The sequence below is a fragment of the Amblyomma americanum genome, chromosome 4 (assembly GCF_052857255.1).
Source record: "Amblyomma americanum isolate KBUSLIRL-KWMA chromosome 4, ASM5285725v1, whole genome shotgun sequence".
NCBI lineage: Eukaryota > Metazoa > Arthropoda > Arachnida > Ixodida > Ixodidae > Amblyomma > Amblyomma americanum.
Window position 1 is genome coordinate 149,875,624 of NC_135500.1, and position 15,207 is coordinate 149,890,830.

Consider the following 15,207-nt stretch of genomic DNA (forward strand, 5'->3'; position numbering starts at 1 on the left):
GTAAAAACAGAGAGGCTGTGACAGCCTCCTGTAACAAATCAGATCTATGTGGAATTCTGGGGGAACCTTTCTTGCTTGGGAGGGCAGACTTCGAACGAGAGGAAGCAGCACGACGCTTCTGGGAAGGATTCCCCATCTCGACGTACGTATTGCAAGCAGTAGAAATGCTGGTATCCCCGGTACCATGTGCAGGCACAGACGAGGACTCAGCAGGCATAGGAGCCATGGGAGAGACACCAGAGAGGCTATGAGAAGAACTGGTTGATGGAACAGGAATGCCAACAGTTGGATGGGCAACCTGATTCGCAATAACCTGGGACAGAGCTTCAGTGAATGTAGTCAGCATACGGTCCACAACACCTGCAAGTGCCTTCTCGACCACTGACACCACTGACTTTGTCAGCAACGCTTCTGCCTCAGAACCAGCTGATCTTTCCATGCCCGCATAAGAGTGCTTCTTTCGGTCTAGTTGTGTATAAGCATCCACCCTAGAACACCTTCTCTGCTGAATGATGTCCAGAACATACTGCTCTTCTGAACGTTTGGGGCAGCCAGCATCATCAGCCGGATGACTGCCGCCACATAGAGTACAAATGGGACCTTCAGATGCACAGAGGTCTGCAGAATGATTCTCCCCGCATAGTCGGCAACGCGTCACAGATTTGCAAGCTTTACTGCTATGACCAAAGCGCCAGCAATACCTGCATTGCAACGGACGAGGATGTAACGGGTCAACGCGGTACAGTATGGGACAAACCTTTAGCTCAGAAGGGCACGAAGATCCTGCAAATGTAGCGATCACAGACTCTGTCGGTACACGTGAGCCATTAGCATCTCTGATGCAGCGGTAAACTGATATCACGCCAACACCGGCGTCCTGAAGGTCATCAAGTAGTTCCTGAGGAGACGCCGATGGGTCCACGCCGCGGATGATTCCTTTCGAGCATGCAAGCTGTTCTGGTATGAAAGGTTTGACTGGCAATGACGCGAATGATGTGCAGTGCAGCAACTCCGACACGCACTGCACATCCGAGGATCGGAACAATATGCCTCTACGGCCGAAAGGGCGCAGTTCGGAGATTTCCAGGTGGCGGCTGGTTACAGCCTTCAGCTGCTCCTGGATCAATATAGAATTTTTCAATTTGATTGCCCCGTCTCCAAAGGGTACAAGCGCCACTAGGATGTCCGTGACACCATTTCTACCGAAAGCATCTAAGGGCGAACTTTGGGCCGGCAGGCTGGCGAACCAGGGAGCCGGACCTCCACCCGGGGAAGCTAACGACATGACGTTAGGCCTAAGGGGACATTACCCCTAACTATCGGTACTGCACCAAAAAAACCTGGCCAAAACCCCACACGTGGAACGGCCTCACCGAAGAAGGATGACGGTAGTCCGCGTTAGTCGACCCTCGGAGGACTGCTGAAGATAAGTTTTGAAGATCCTTCACGTCCACACGTCAAGATGTCTGCCCTCGACGCCTGCCGTGCACACCAGTCTCCTTGTAGTCAGGCTGCTTCTTCTTCTTCTTCTTCTCCTCAAGTAATATGGCACTGCTGCTGCTGCTGCTGCTGCTGATGATGATGATGATGACATCAGCATTTCTTTTAGTTGCCTGGTCCCATACCACGCACGCGAACTCTAAGATCGGGCGTACATTGGAGATGTGCAAGGTTTTTTTTTAACTGTAAGGCTGCATGTCTGAGAGAGATATATTATTTAGATGATTTATTAATTCGCAGGAGCCGGGTGGTCGGGGCCCCTAGTCCAGTGCTCCGCTGGCGGCAGCTAACCTGCGGACTAGCTGGATGATCCAAGCTTGCTGTTCCAGGTTGTCGCTGGTCAGGACATCCTCCCACTGCTCGTGTGTCGGGTGTGGCACTATTAATTTTTTCTGTGGTTTGTCCTGGCATTCCCAAGATGTATGGTAGAGCGCGGGGCTTGTCTGAAGTTGTGTCGCAAGAAATTCAGCACCCAGCTAGCCTGTGCCGTTAAATACCCTACATGAGTGTTCCAGGAGACAGTTTCCGAAAAAATAATGCCTAGGTATTTAAACTGTCACAACGGATAAAGGAATGTCACTGGTAAGACAATGTATAATGAATGATCGTTTTTATTTATGAACCTAACTGAAATGCACTCGCAAGCTGTCGTGATCAATTTCACAGCCATCATCATCATATATCCTGACTAGGCTAGGAACCGTTTCAGCAAGGTCATTGATGACCCCCCTCCCCCCCCCCCCCAAAAAAAAACAAAACAAAAACGAAGTGGGCCCAGAAGAGACCCTAACGGGAAGCCAGATAACACATTCGCTCATGATGACAATACACAATCGAGAATCATCTGCTGCCTTCTATCGAATAGATAGACTTCAATCCAGATCCCACGTTTAACCAGTATATGTTAAGAACAGAAATGTTCTGTAACACCAATGTGTGTGAGACCGCATCAAACGCCCTACGGGAATCCAGAAAAATACAGTCTACTTGATTACCTCAGTTAACTGAAGAGCCAATGTAATGTGTAAATTCTACTAGCTACGTTCCTCGTGAAAATTCTGCTCTGAAGTCATGTTGCGTTAGGAAGAAAAAGTTATTGTTGCTAAGATATGCTATGAAGTTTTACAACGCATGAAATGATGCGCTATGAAGTTTTACAACGCACACTAGTCAGAGCAATGGGTCTGTATAGCTATAAGTTACTGTTTTTTCACCACTCTTATAGATGCATATACAGTATTTGCACACTTCCAGGCAGGCAGTGCACTTTGCAGGCAACGCACCTTGTTCAAAGGAGAGTTGTAATAGTGCAGTCATAAAAGGGCAATATAGGTAACGCAGTTCGTTAAGATGATGTAGGTATGATCCGGATCACATGCTGTGTGGACTTTAATCTTCTGTAAAAGCAAACTAATCCCATGCTCCGTAAATTCGATGCCTGTTATTTGCGTAATCCTATTGTTATTTCCGAAACTTCTGACAGCTGCAACAGGTCGTGAAAACATATTGAAAGTAACGTTTGAAAATTCCTGCTTTGTTTTCGTTTTCAACCATGTAGTTGACGGCTTCTCCAGTTAGCGTCTCTGCCTCAAACGCCAAAGGCCCTGGTTCGATTCCCAGCCTCGACACAGGGTTTTGAAGCGAAAAGCTTCACTTCGCGTTTCAGAGCCGAGCTTCGCGTGAGCCGAACTGGTGAGTTATGCGCATGCGCGAAAACGAGTGACGTCGCGCGCCGCGCAGGTGGTCGCTCCTCGCCGCTGCCGCAGCCGTCGCCTGACCTTTCGGTGTAGCCGCGCGCTACTGCACATGTGCGTCATGTGCATGCGCAAGGAGGCTATATAATACGCTTGCCAGAGAATAGGAGTGCGCACTCGACATGGAAGGGAAGGAGAGCTACATTCTACATACTCTGCAACAAACATAGAGACAGCCGCTTGCTACTACTCGGATCACCGGGCTGTCTTTATGGCTGTAGAGAAACTGCAAGACAATGTGTCCAACAATAATAAATAAAGAAGTTTAATACTGTCGCTTCTGTGTCTAACTCGTAAACATATGCCATTGAGTAACCAAGTCTACGCCTATAGATAATGTATACAATACCAGCTAAGCTACGAAGTATAACCATGATGTCAAACCAAGCATAACTAAAGCTTTTCGCTTGTATATCCAGGCTTAACCAGAGCTAAGCAACTGCCTAATTTTTTTAATTCAGTGAGTGTGCGGGGGGGGGGGTGACCACGTGGTCGGTCACGTGGTGTGGAGCAGCTGCCGGCGGCGCGGCGCCGTGGCTGGTCACGTGGTGCGGTTTCCAGAAAAGGCGCAGACCGGCGAGGCGCGCCAGCTGTGCGCCGTGTGACGTCACTGCTCCTCGCGCATGCGCAGCACGGCTCTCCAGGAGCCACGCTAAACTGCTCAACCTCGGACAGTGTGGCTTACGCTACAGAAGCTTTCCACTGAGGCCGCGTCGTCGAATCGGCGTCCACACTCATACACGGTCACCAGGCTTGTATTCCGTGTGGCGACGGAGGAATACGCGGAATAGCCGGCGGAATACGCACAGACCTCAAAAGAGAAAACGCGGTCAGCTTCGAAACGAATCAAACATACGAAGTGTCGAAGGGGAGGTGTGCCAGAGGTGTGTCAAAAGATGACTCACACTTATTTGTTCTGGCTAGGTGAAACCAACACTGCTTTTAAATACAGCCTGTACACCCCACAGTACACTTTTAAGTGAGTTTTCGCAGGAAAGATGCGAGGAAGCTTAGGGGCCCCGAACCGGAAAACGTACTTTGCCCTGCAGCAGCTGAGTTGTCGGTTAATGGAAAATGGTCCATTCTCTGACCTCAATCCCTTGAGAGGGCTTATTTTTTTGTGCTTCTCTCTCCCAGCTTTGGAAGAAAGGTCTCGGCTCTACTTTTTGTTCGCAGAAGAACTAATACATTCCTGTCGCGGTGGAATTTACACATCTAAAGGGGAAATAGAAGTTACCTGATTTTTATGGTACTTAAGTGCTGCAATCTATCGTCAGAAAAAGTTTATATCTGAGCTGCCTGTAGCTGGTGAGCCCTCTTAAATTATATTAACGGCGGGTACAGGTCTAAATGTGGTGACATGTGGTGGGCATCGGGAAGCTGCTATCGTACAGGAATGATTGACTGGCCGTTTTCAGGTTAATAAACCTCGATGTGAACGGACGCCCTTTTTTGCAGTCGTACACTGAAGGAGCTTTTTGCTTTGAAGTCTAGTTTTGCTCGAGTAGTCTTCACTTAGTGCATAGCCTCTGTACTTTAGTTTTCCGGCAGCTGCAATTACTCGCTGCTTTTATTTGAATGATAGGAAATTTGCTATGAATGGCCGTTCCTTTGACGGTGTAAACCGCCTGGTTCTATAAACTCGGTCGGTATTCATGGAATCAAGGGTGACTTTCCATTTTTAAGAGCCGAAGGAAATAATCCTATCATCTGTTTCTGTCAAAGTTTTTATCTGAGAGTCTGAAGTGCCGTGGAATACTAGATTATTTCTTTGTGACCTATTATCTCAGTCATTATAGTCCAGCAGCGTCGCGCACTTTGATGAAAAAAAAAAGGTCTCAGTGTGAACAGCCAGCCCCTTTACTTACTATTTTACTGGCACAAAGGATAAGATGTTTTGTTCCATAATCATTACCTTTAAAACAAAGATTGAAAACAAAGCGCAGTGAAGCGCAAAGGAAAATAGAAACATAAATGAACGCCCTTTTCATTTGGTTTCCTTGGACTGATCTTCAATAATAAAGACAAGTGTTTCTTGAGACGGAACCTAATTTTCCCCTTCCTCTCAGTTCTTCGGGCGAGGACTGAGATAATTGTAGCTTCTAACGAAAAAGCGCAGCTCGAAGCGTCGGATTCGAGCATGTTTTTTTTTTTTACCTCTCGCAGTTGAACAAATGAAGTGAGATGAAAAGAAAGGCACCCGCAAAAGTTTAGTTCCAAATTCTAAGTCTTTCTCGCGTTTCGTCGAAGAAACGAAGGACGACCAGAGCAGAAAGCCGCATCTCCCGTGAAATCGTCTGCTCCGGTGTCTTTTATCACTTGACTGAACCCCCTTCCTGTACCCTGCGTCGGCGCTTCAAGCTGTTTCATTCGTCTGAGGGAGACGGCAGAATTCTGAAAAGTTTAATTTTTAGGTAGTTGCATTTTTCTGGCAAAAAATAGCGGACATTAAACTTGGGTAAAAGCAGGTGGATCAAGGACTTAAACAATCGGGGATATTCTCTTGATAATCAGAAAACAAGAAAGAACATGCAGGCCCCCATAGCTCCTACAAACCTACCCACACGTTGGTCTGTCGTGGAGGGCTTCACAAACGATAAAGAATTGCCTCCATAGACGCTAGAGTCGGATTTCTCATTTCCAGCTCGAAGGGAACGCTCCCAACCAGTCTCAAGCGTGAGTTTCGCAATTACCTACGTCTCAGAAAATCCGTCTGGCGCTTGTTGTTTAGTTTATCTGGCGTTGTGCAATGAGGACGAATAGTCGCGTTTTAGTTAACTATTGTTATTTCTTTTTGGGTTGATTAGCCTTCGGAAGGCTGCAAACTTTTTGCCGCAGTCGAATGAAACCAAATCACAGTCGCAGTCGGCGGGTTAACATGAAGCTTGTCTCGGCCTCATCTGAAGAACAGTAGTGACGGAAACCACCACACTCCCAACGTTTCAAACCCATTGGTTTTTGAAGGGTGATTTCACTACGCTTAGGGTGTACGATGCTGTATAGAGAGACTTATTCTCTCTCATCGGCGCATCAGTGAAGGCTCCCGATTCTTATTTGTTCTGATTCCCTTCGGGATCTTCAGCGCTACTAGATAGGCCGATTTCTTCACCTGAGTCGAGTTTGAATGTATAAGAAACGAAAATCCCAAATGCGCAGTACGTAACCCAAAAACAAACCCAGCAATTGATCAATAAACCTCTTTATATTGCTGCTTTCTTTCCTTCTAAAGATTAACTTTCGCACTATTCTGCTACTGCGTGATAATTGTATTTTGCTGGGCTGGCTAGTTGGATCTTCATTCATGTACTTCTTACAGCGCGTTGTGCACATTTCTATTTCTACGTCAGTCCGTGGTATTGTTCGCTTTAAAAGCTATAAGGATTCTTATTATGTGCCGCGATCGTTGAACGCAATATATGAAGGAAAGGCGTCTCTGTTGGGCGTTACGTTTACATGGCGTCGGGAACAGTGAATATGGTAGTACAAAAAAAAAAAGAGGAAAACTACCTGTCGCACGAGCATCTATTACGATTGTTGCAGGCAAATCTTACTCACTTACCAATATATTTTTTCAGTATTTTTTGGCTGAGGGCACACGAACGCAGGTTTACCACATTCAGCCCTACCCATTCTCGCTCCACATACATACCGTGAGAAAAAAAACAAACATCAAATGACGCTAATAAGTGTTCATTTCTCCCAATCTGTTCGACAAAAAGCCTTCCTTCCGAGTGGCAACCCCCTGTTACCTTTTATAGCGAGAGCTCTGCTCGTCCCTACAAAACTGAAGGTCATGTGGCTATGAAATTTCACCTTCAAACCAGGAGGAGCAGAGGCCTGGCTCTGACGTCATGCCACGTCACTCGTCACGCCTTGCCATCTGCGCGCGCGTTGAGCAGACGACGCTCGCTCGCCTCGCAACTATCGAATCACGTGACTCGCTGCGCCTCGCCACAGCCACGTATGCGGTGCCGACGGCACTCTCGCATCTGCCGGAAACCGCGTGACGGGCAGCTCGCTATACGTATAAAAGCGTGTGGCGTGTGCTTACCTTCACGCAAAGCCATTGATGAGCGACGGGCCGGTACTAGTGCTTCGACGACGTATCGTCGCCGTCAGGCGGAATCTCTTGATCTTTACGATATGGAAAGGCGTCAGACTGGATAACCATGTTTAACAGAGCTTTCGATCGTCCTACTGGGTTCAGCCGGGTTCAACTACAGCTAATTCTTTTGGTCTTGGCCGAGTGTGCCATTAGGCATTTGTTCAGAAAGGTGAATGAGGGTGTAGGACATAAATCTAAAGCTAGAAGAAAGAATATGTAGCCGAGTTTCCCGAAGGAACTCCCATAGACTGCCTGTATAATGGTTGTCTGTTGTCAGATGCACGGTTCCACTGCAGGGTCGCCTTTCCGAAAAAAAGGATCTACGCACAGAAGCCTTCGGTGGGCACGTCCACGCCCATAGAGGTCCGGTCCGGATCTCCTCCGCAGTAGCAGCCAAAACAGGAGTGCAGCTGTCGTCGATTATGCAATCATCCCACTGGGAATGCATTGCATCTTGGTAAATTTGCTAGGCGAAGCGCGACACGCCTTTCACGCCCATGATCATACAGTGTGATGGCAAAGCTTTGCTAAAGCAGTAATTTTATGCATTTGTGAGAGGAATATTCGTGCCTGTAACCTCACATCGGGGCATTACGGTAAAAACTTCCTGCCGCTGCCCTACAGTCTGGTTTCTGAGCAACGAGAAAATCAAGCGGCTATCATGCATTTTAATGAGTGAAACATTCTACAAACTATGCACAAACTCGCCCCGCAGCTACTTTACTGAGTGAGACATGTTACGTTCATACGCCGGTAGCACTTGGGAAAAAAGTGTATCAATCAGTCGTTCTTGCTGCTTCCATTACTGTTGCTCGCGCAGCATATTGTCATACCCAACAGTTCTGGACAAAAACATTTTTGACGGAAAACCGTGGATGAACGTATTTTTTTCATATAATGGAAGACGGCAGTCTTGCATTTTTTTACTATTAACGTTCTTGTTAGTAACAAGAACGTTAATAGTAAAAAAGCGTTCCTCACTGTACGACGCGATCGATGGAAAAACTTTAAAATAAAGATTTTGCTACATATCAGAATAATGGACTTATTACCTTTGCTATTTCCATAGCAGTATCTTACAATTTTCCAGTTCTCAAAATTTTTGTCCGGGAATGTTGAGCATGATATTGCAAGCCCGTAGAATCTGGCGTGAAAAATCCCGGTTTCTTAGACAGCGATACCCCTGTCATAAACACACATATGATGCGCGTACCCAGACACCCTTAGAGCGTGTTGGGGCAGTGGTACCAGTAACACCGAAGATGTCCTCGATTTAGCCTGACAAGCTCAGCCGGAACCCAACTACCAAGTGTCCTAAGGAGTTGGCCATTCTGTGGCCAGCTTTCGCCGTTCGCAAGGCTGGGGAATTGGTTGGAGTCAAAGGTTCACAGAACAACAAACTTTATAGAGCATGCACGATACAAAGAAATTACTTAACACGTAAGGACCCATGAAAAGCGCTAGATAGGCCACAACACAGAGAGAGATATTAAACAATGAGTGCACTAATTAACGCACGAGCGAGACAAACGAAAGAATTATAATTGGTTTTTGGGGAAAGGAAATGGCGCAGTATCTGTCTCATATATCGTTGGACACCTGAACCGCGCCGTAAGGGAAGGGACGAGGGAGGAAGTGAAAGAAGAAAGGAAGAAGAGGTGCCGTAGTGGAGGGCTCCGGAATAATTTCGACCACCTGGGGATCTTTAACGTGCACTGACATCGCACAGCACACGGGCGCCTTAGCGTTTTTCCTCCTTAAAAAGGAAAGAAATGCAAATTGTGCTTTAGGCACAGCAACAGTCCGATGAGTTGAGGATCACAGAAATGGCCGTCCCGAAGACTGGCGTGTTCTCCCTCGCTGGTCCGCTGGCTGGACGACAGCTGTGCTGACCCGAGAGTTGCGCGGTACTGCTTTCTTCAATGCTACCGAAACGGCATTTCTATGGCATGGGCTAGCTGCCGGCGCGAAACGTCAATCTCTCATGAACACGTCGCGTCTGTTAGTTACTTCGCGACAAGGCAGGGCCCACACGTACAGAAGCGTCAACGGTGCAAACGCTCTCTCATCCTTTCTCCGGGGTGTGCGTTGCCATTGGTCAGGAGAGGAGGAATATTCCAGAGGATGCCAGACAGTTCCTCTCCGGCTGGACGCCGCCGCTTCCGAGCGAAGTGGAGGGGGGCATCGTTTAACATGTGCAAAGTTTCCCGCTCTTTTCTCTGTTGATCGGAGGATTCTCCTCCGTTGTGTTCGACGATGCGCGCGGGTTTGTGAATTTGCGCCGAATTTTGCGACAACCGGAGAGCGTCGCCGGTGGCACTATAGACAACCGTTGGGGATGGCTTAAGGCCGTTCTTGGACTCAGAAGCGTTGTGTCGTGTACTGTATTATGGCACATAGGCAGCTTAGGCCATCATGCGCCAAGCTCAAGGTATAGGGAAATTGTTTTCTGTAGAATTTTTCAAAAATAATAATTACCGGCGCTGGACTTCAGAAGAGACGAATGTTCTAACTTCCCATAGCACTGGCAAACGCGAAGGAATTGGGAGACCAACTACAAGCTTCACACGCTACAACCACATCCATGAGGTTATTAATAAATACCGCAGGCTGCCCCGAACAGCAGGCCACGACGCTCTTCATTGAGCGCCGCTTACCTTTTCACATACCATCATTGCTTGCGCGCTGGAAAGAGGTCTTGCTTCGAATGTAGCGCCTCCGTGGCGCGCCCTCTGTCCAGCGGTAATTTCACGTGAGCGGTGGTCGTGCCTCCTTTCGGCAACGCCTGCCCCTTCTGTCCCGCTCCTTTCAGTCAGGCGTACTCTAAACACTTGCTTTGGACCTGCCCCTACCCGCCGCGGTGGCTCAGTGGTTAGGGCGCTCGGCTATTGATCCGGAGTTCCCGGGTTAGAACGCGACCACGGCGGCTGCGTTTTTGTGCAGGGAAAACGCTTAAGGCGCCCGTGATCTGTGCGATGTCAGTGCACGTTAAAGATCCCCAGGTGGTCGAAATTATTCCGGAACCCTCCACTACGGCACCTCTCTCTTCCTTTCTTCTTTCACTCCCTCCTTTATCCCTTTCCTTACGGCGCGGTTCAGGTGTCCAATGATATATGAGAGAGATACTGCGCCATTTCCTTTCCCCCAAAACCAATTATTATTATTATTATTATTATTAATATTATTATTATTATTATTATGACGTGCCCCTCTTTGCGTGCTGTTCGGCAGAAGCACCTGCTCCGGTGCAGACCGCCCCCAGGCCGTCCGCCGGATGTAGAATAGAATTTTGGGCAAATGTGTATGCCAGCAGGCACATTGTCGCAAAAAAAATCCTACTCAAGCCGGTGCTCATAAGCGCCACGTAGGTTCTGCTATACAACAGCCACGCCTACCCTCGCCAGGACAGCAACACCCAATGGCTTCGTTGGAGGAAATGTTGCGCTTGCCTTCAAGATCTGCACATGCGCGCTGAGGCGTCTTGATCAAAATCGTTCGTTGTGTCGTATGTGCTCACAAGGACGTATTTTCCGTGACATCCAAGGACTCCGCCCTCCTTCCGAAGAACCGCTCCTTATGACAGTTATCGCTATAAAAGCTGCTATAAAAGCAAACCGGATTCGAGCTATCGCTTTCTCCTCATCGCTTGCTCCTGAAAGCAGCATCGCAATGGCCCAGAAGGGCTAGAGACAGTGTGCTTCTAGCACAAAAGCCCGTGAAGGAAATGGGGGGTAAAAGCTTGAAGAAGGATTTCACGAAGGACAGCTTATCTTGTGATCCATTGTGACGCTCGAAATAAAGCTCGGGCCTTGGAACGTCGTCCCTGCCTCTGTTGTAAAACGAGTTATGGGCATACTGTAACGCGCGCACCCATCTCCGCTTCGCAGGGCTGTGAATATAGTCGTGATCGGTGCTGTAGACAGAACGAGTGCGCCATGCTCTATTGTATCGGACTGCTCGCTGAGTGCGCTTGTGTATGCCATAAATGGACGCCCGGTACCTTTGGCAATGTGACATGAGTCTTGTCTGTGCAACGACGTGTCGTTTTTGTCTCGTTATATATAGAGCCGCGCTATCGCTGTGATGCATAAGGTGTAAGTGTGTTAGGCGTAAACCGTAAAAAATAAATAAAAACAAGCCAAAATAAAAAGGCTGTGTTGGTTGGAACCGACATAACAGCATATGTAAAAGAAAAATGGGCCTTGAAATGACCGAATAGTATCCAGACGGCGAAGGAAAAAATACGTGACGACGACCTTGAATTCATCTTTTACCTTTTTTATAGCGAAATTCTAAATGTCTTTTGTAGGTCTGCCCTTTCGTCATTTTTGAAAACATTAAACGTCCTTTTTTTTACTGATATATAGCTAGTAATAAAAACAACAAAAATTACTGATTATGAGTGCCTCACGGAGTTTACTGGCAGGGACAAAACGATTAAGCTTGTCTACAACAATGGCGCACTATAGTTATGAGTGCGCGTCATGAAAGGCACAGTTTACAGCGTTTAATAAAAAATGCGACGTGAAGCAAATGTATGCTGTACTATGTACACTAGCATTTAGTGCTTAATGGCACTGAAAGAATCGAGATGTTTCGTCAGTTTTTCGGAGCTATAGCTGAGGAGGCTGCAAGTGCCAGCACATCCGACTTCGCTGCAGTACCCCTATATATCCATTTCTTCGAGTTTGCCGTTAACGATCGATTTATTGTAGCTCAAGGGACGAGCGTCTAGACCCCACAATGCGCTACACTGCGAGAAAAAAAATCGGCTTCTGAGCATTTTACTTCCCTGATATGCAGTAGAATAGTTTGATTCTTCGCATAGTTATATCTAGCCACTTGCCCGCGAGGAAAAGTGCTGTTGTTTTTAAGGCAGAATAAACGGGAAGAGAATTGAATCGATTTCTATCTCGTTGTATAATGAAACAAATGTGACAACTGTGATGATTTATGGTCAATGACTACGCCACGACCATATCATTAGCTTATTTCGCCAGACCATCACTCTCAGGCGCAGTTCAGTTCCACTACTGTTGCACTCCCATAACAATTGAAGCCTAATCGTGCCAGCCATGGCAGCGATTTCTGCGTTGGCGGTGTGAACCAAACAAACTGAACTCCGAAACCAGCGCGATGACTTCTAAGTTCAAGAGACCGGAGCTGTTCTTTCAGTCGAACTGGTGAGGCCTCCGCTTTCTGGCAGTGGAGGTCGACCGACAGATATAGAAAGAAAATTTGGATATCGTCTCGTTTTCCTGCCACATGCAGTAAGAATGAACATCTCGACGCTCTCTGGGTACAGAAGTCGGTAAATACCACCATTTTAAGGTGCCGGCTCTATACTCCACTCGCACAGAAGCTCAAGGATTTTTTGAGGAACCAGCAGGGGTCCTGCTGGTCAAAAATTTATGCGACACCCATACACTGGAAGTAGAATGAAGGACGTAGTTCCAGTCGCCGCCAATTTCGAAAAGCGCAATGTGGCTGTTCAGTTTGTTTGCATCTTCGAGGAACATGAACGGGGTCTCGACGTTAGCGGGTTATATATTTCAACTGAAGAAGGCGACACGTCTGCACGAGCCACTGCACGCAGGACTTGCGGTTTTAAAACAACACGGTTGAGATGCTCACAGCAGGGGTAAAATGGACAGCTTGCTAATGCGGACTGCGGAATATATTCATCTTGACCCAACCGACGCAGCTGAGACGCGAGAACTCCACACAGAAACAACGTGTTACGCGCCTGTAGGCAACACAAGCGTTGTTCGCACACTCAGGGATATGTTGTCGATTCTCACAGACAGCTTTAATTCAGTCATCATCCCCTTATATTTATTAAACGAGGAAGTTTATTAAATGAGGGCGGCGGAGAAGGGGTGAGGCTTGGAGATCTTTTCCCAATACCAACAGTTGGACACAGGAAAAAATGCTTGGTCCCTAGCCCGCCCTTAAGCTCTTCCTGTCCCTTGTCAGGAAGAAAGAACCGCAACAAACTCGCTATGGAGGCATACTTACAAATGCACTTATGAACCCGGAAACATTTTGCGATAAATATAAGAAAGCGGTAAGGGGGGACACGTTAAAAAATTGCATTTATTAAATTGTGAATAACGCCAGAGAGTAGAACTTCGGCATATTAAACTTGTCGTCGCTTGAGCAAAATATTCGATACGAACTCTGACTACAGTGGAGTGTCTGCAGTATCCAACCTCCTCCAGCAAGATTCTCTCAACCGAAGGTTTGCTCAGCAAAATAAAAACGGTGAAAAACCGGATATTTCACTTGTGTATCGAATAAGGTTTTTTTTTTGTCGAGCATTTACATTTCTACAAGTATTTCTCAGGCATTTAATTTGCACACACAGCTCTTCTGAAGCATAGAGATTCGCATTGTATGAAGTCCTCGCGTTTTTGTCTGTCTTATGGGTTAACTAAGCCTGCGCTTTTCTCCCTTCTTTAGAGTGTCAAAACTAATCGAATATTGTTTATGTCAACTGCATCAAAGTCGGCGGGCATTTAATCGCTTCTAGAAATGTACGCTCTAAGTTAAGTTTGCCACGCATTGAGAACAAAATGGGCGCAAGTTGTCAACCTTTGGTCGAACCTGCTATTTGCACGGCTATATTAGTGGCACTATTTTGAGCTGTGTTTGCTTTCACTTCATGCTCTCCAGGCATATCGTTTTCTCGTCCTGCCTAAAAATTGATGTCGATGTCAGTGTGGGTGGTGACAAGAAAGCCATTATCGAGCTCTGTGCTGTTCGGGAACATTAACGGATCAGCCGGTGTGGCACAACTATCTTTTTTGTGCGTTGTTCAAGGGCAGTAAGGCTAGCAAAGTTTTTGTGAGTTTTTTTTTTCTGTGACGCGGCTTCTGCAAAGTGGTCAGGGAGCAAGGAATTTTAATAGAGCCAAAGAAGATGAATATTTTGGGCTTTAACCACTAGAAAAAAAATAAAGGTGCCGCTCGATGAAGAATTCGAGACCCGACGCCTATCCCTGAACCGCTTTCTGGCATGTTTTCCTGCGGTTACTGTCTGGCATCTAATGCCAGAGCGTACTGCTCGACAGCATGCGTTGCATTCCGAGAGAGGCGTTCAGATATGTTGAGGCCGAGGAATAAAAAAAAGAAATAAAATAATCATGTAGGATGGCGCGGCACGCAGCATTTGGTCTGCGGCCCCCGTGCGGTTTCTTCTTGACACTATTCGTGATGGACGCGAGTTCCAGACTGAGCTTCGGGAGATGAAACTGCGCCATACCAGCGGCGGTCGAATAGAAGCAAAATTCCTTTCCCACTTTAGTCCGAAAAAAAGGTCTTGTGTTTTTCTCCATTTTGTGCTACTAAAAAAAGAACACAGAAAACCTCAGTCCATCTCGTCGTCGAGAGAAAATGTAAGCATGAAATGGATTGCAGGAAAGGCTTGGAGCCTCCGTCGTGAGCCCGTTCGCCCCCCCCCCCTCCCCCCCAGTTTTAGACAGCACGCTCGGCTACCTTCGCCTCTTTCTGTGCGTGTGGCGGCTCGTGTGACTACCGACGGCCTCGTCCGAAGAGGAGACGGCGTCAGCACATGTTACAGGTCGCAGCTGGCTGCGGTTTACCTTTCATCAACACCAAATTTTATCTGAGCGATCCTCTCAAACACTCACTGTGAAGTGCGAATGGACGAAGTGATGAAGATGGCGATATTCTAATAGTACAGCGCGAGATTGTATTAGATTGTATCTTAGGAAGTACCACGAAATGAGACCTACTAAAGAGCTTTTTGAGCTTTTAAGAATTAGAACTTAGAATACAGGATTGTGTTTGGGATGAAGTTGTTACTTTGAAATGTGAGTTACAATAG

At 47.1% G+C, this 15,207-nt stretch overlaps 1 protein-coding gene across 1 annotated transcript in view; it reads right to left on the minus strand.

Annotated features, from left to right (window-relative positions):
• The window catches only part of LOC144128527 (protein lin-9 homolog), a 68,576-nt gene extending 67,185 nt beyond the window's left edge, over window positions 1–1,391 (minus strand). The window contains exon 1 of the mRNA XM_077661973.1: window positions 1,374–1,391. The gene's annotated coding sequence lies outside the window, so the exon portion shown is untranslated. The remainder of the gene's footprint in view (window positions 1–1,373) is intronic.
• Between the last annotated feature and the right edge of the window lie 13,816 nt (window positions 1,392–15,207).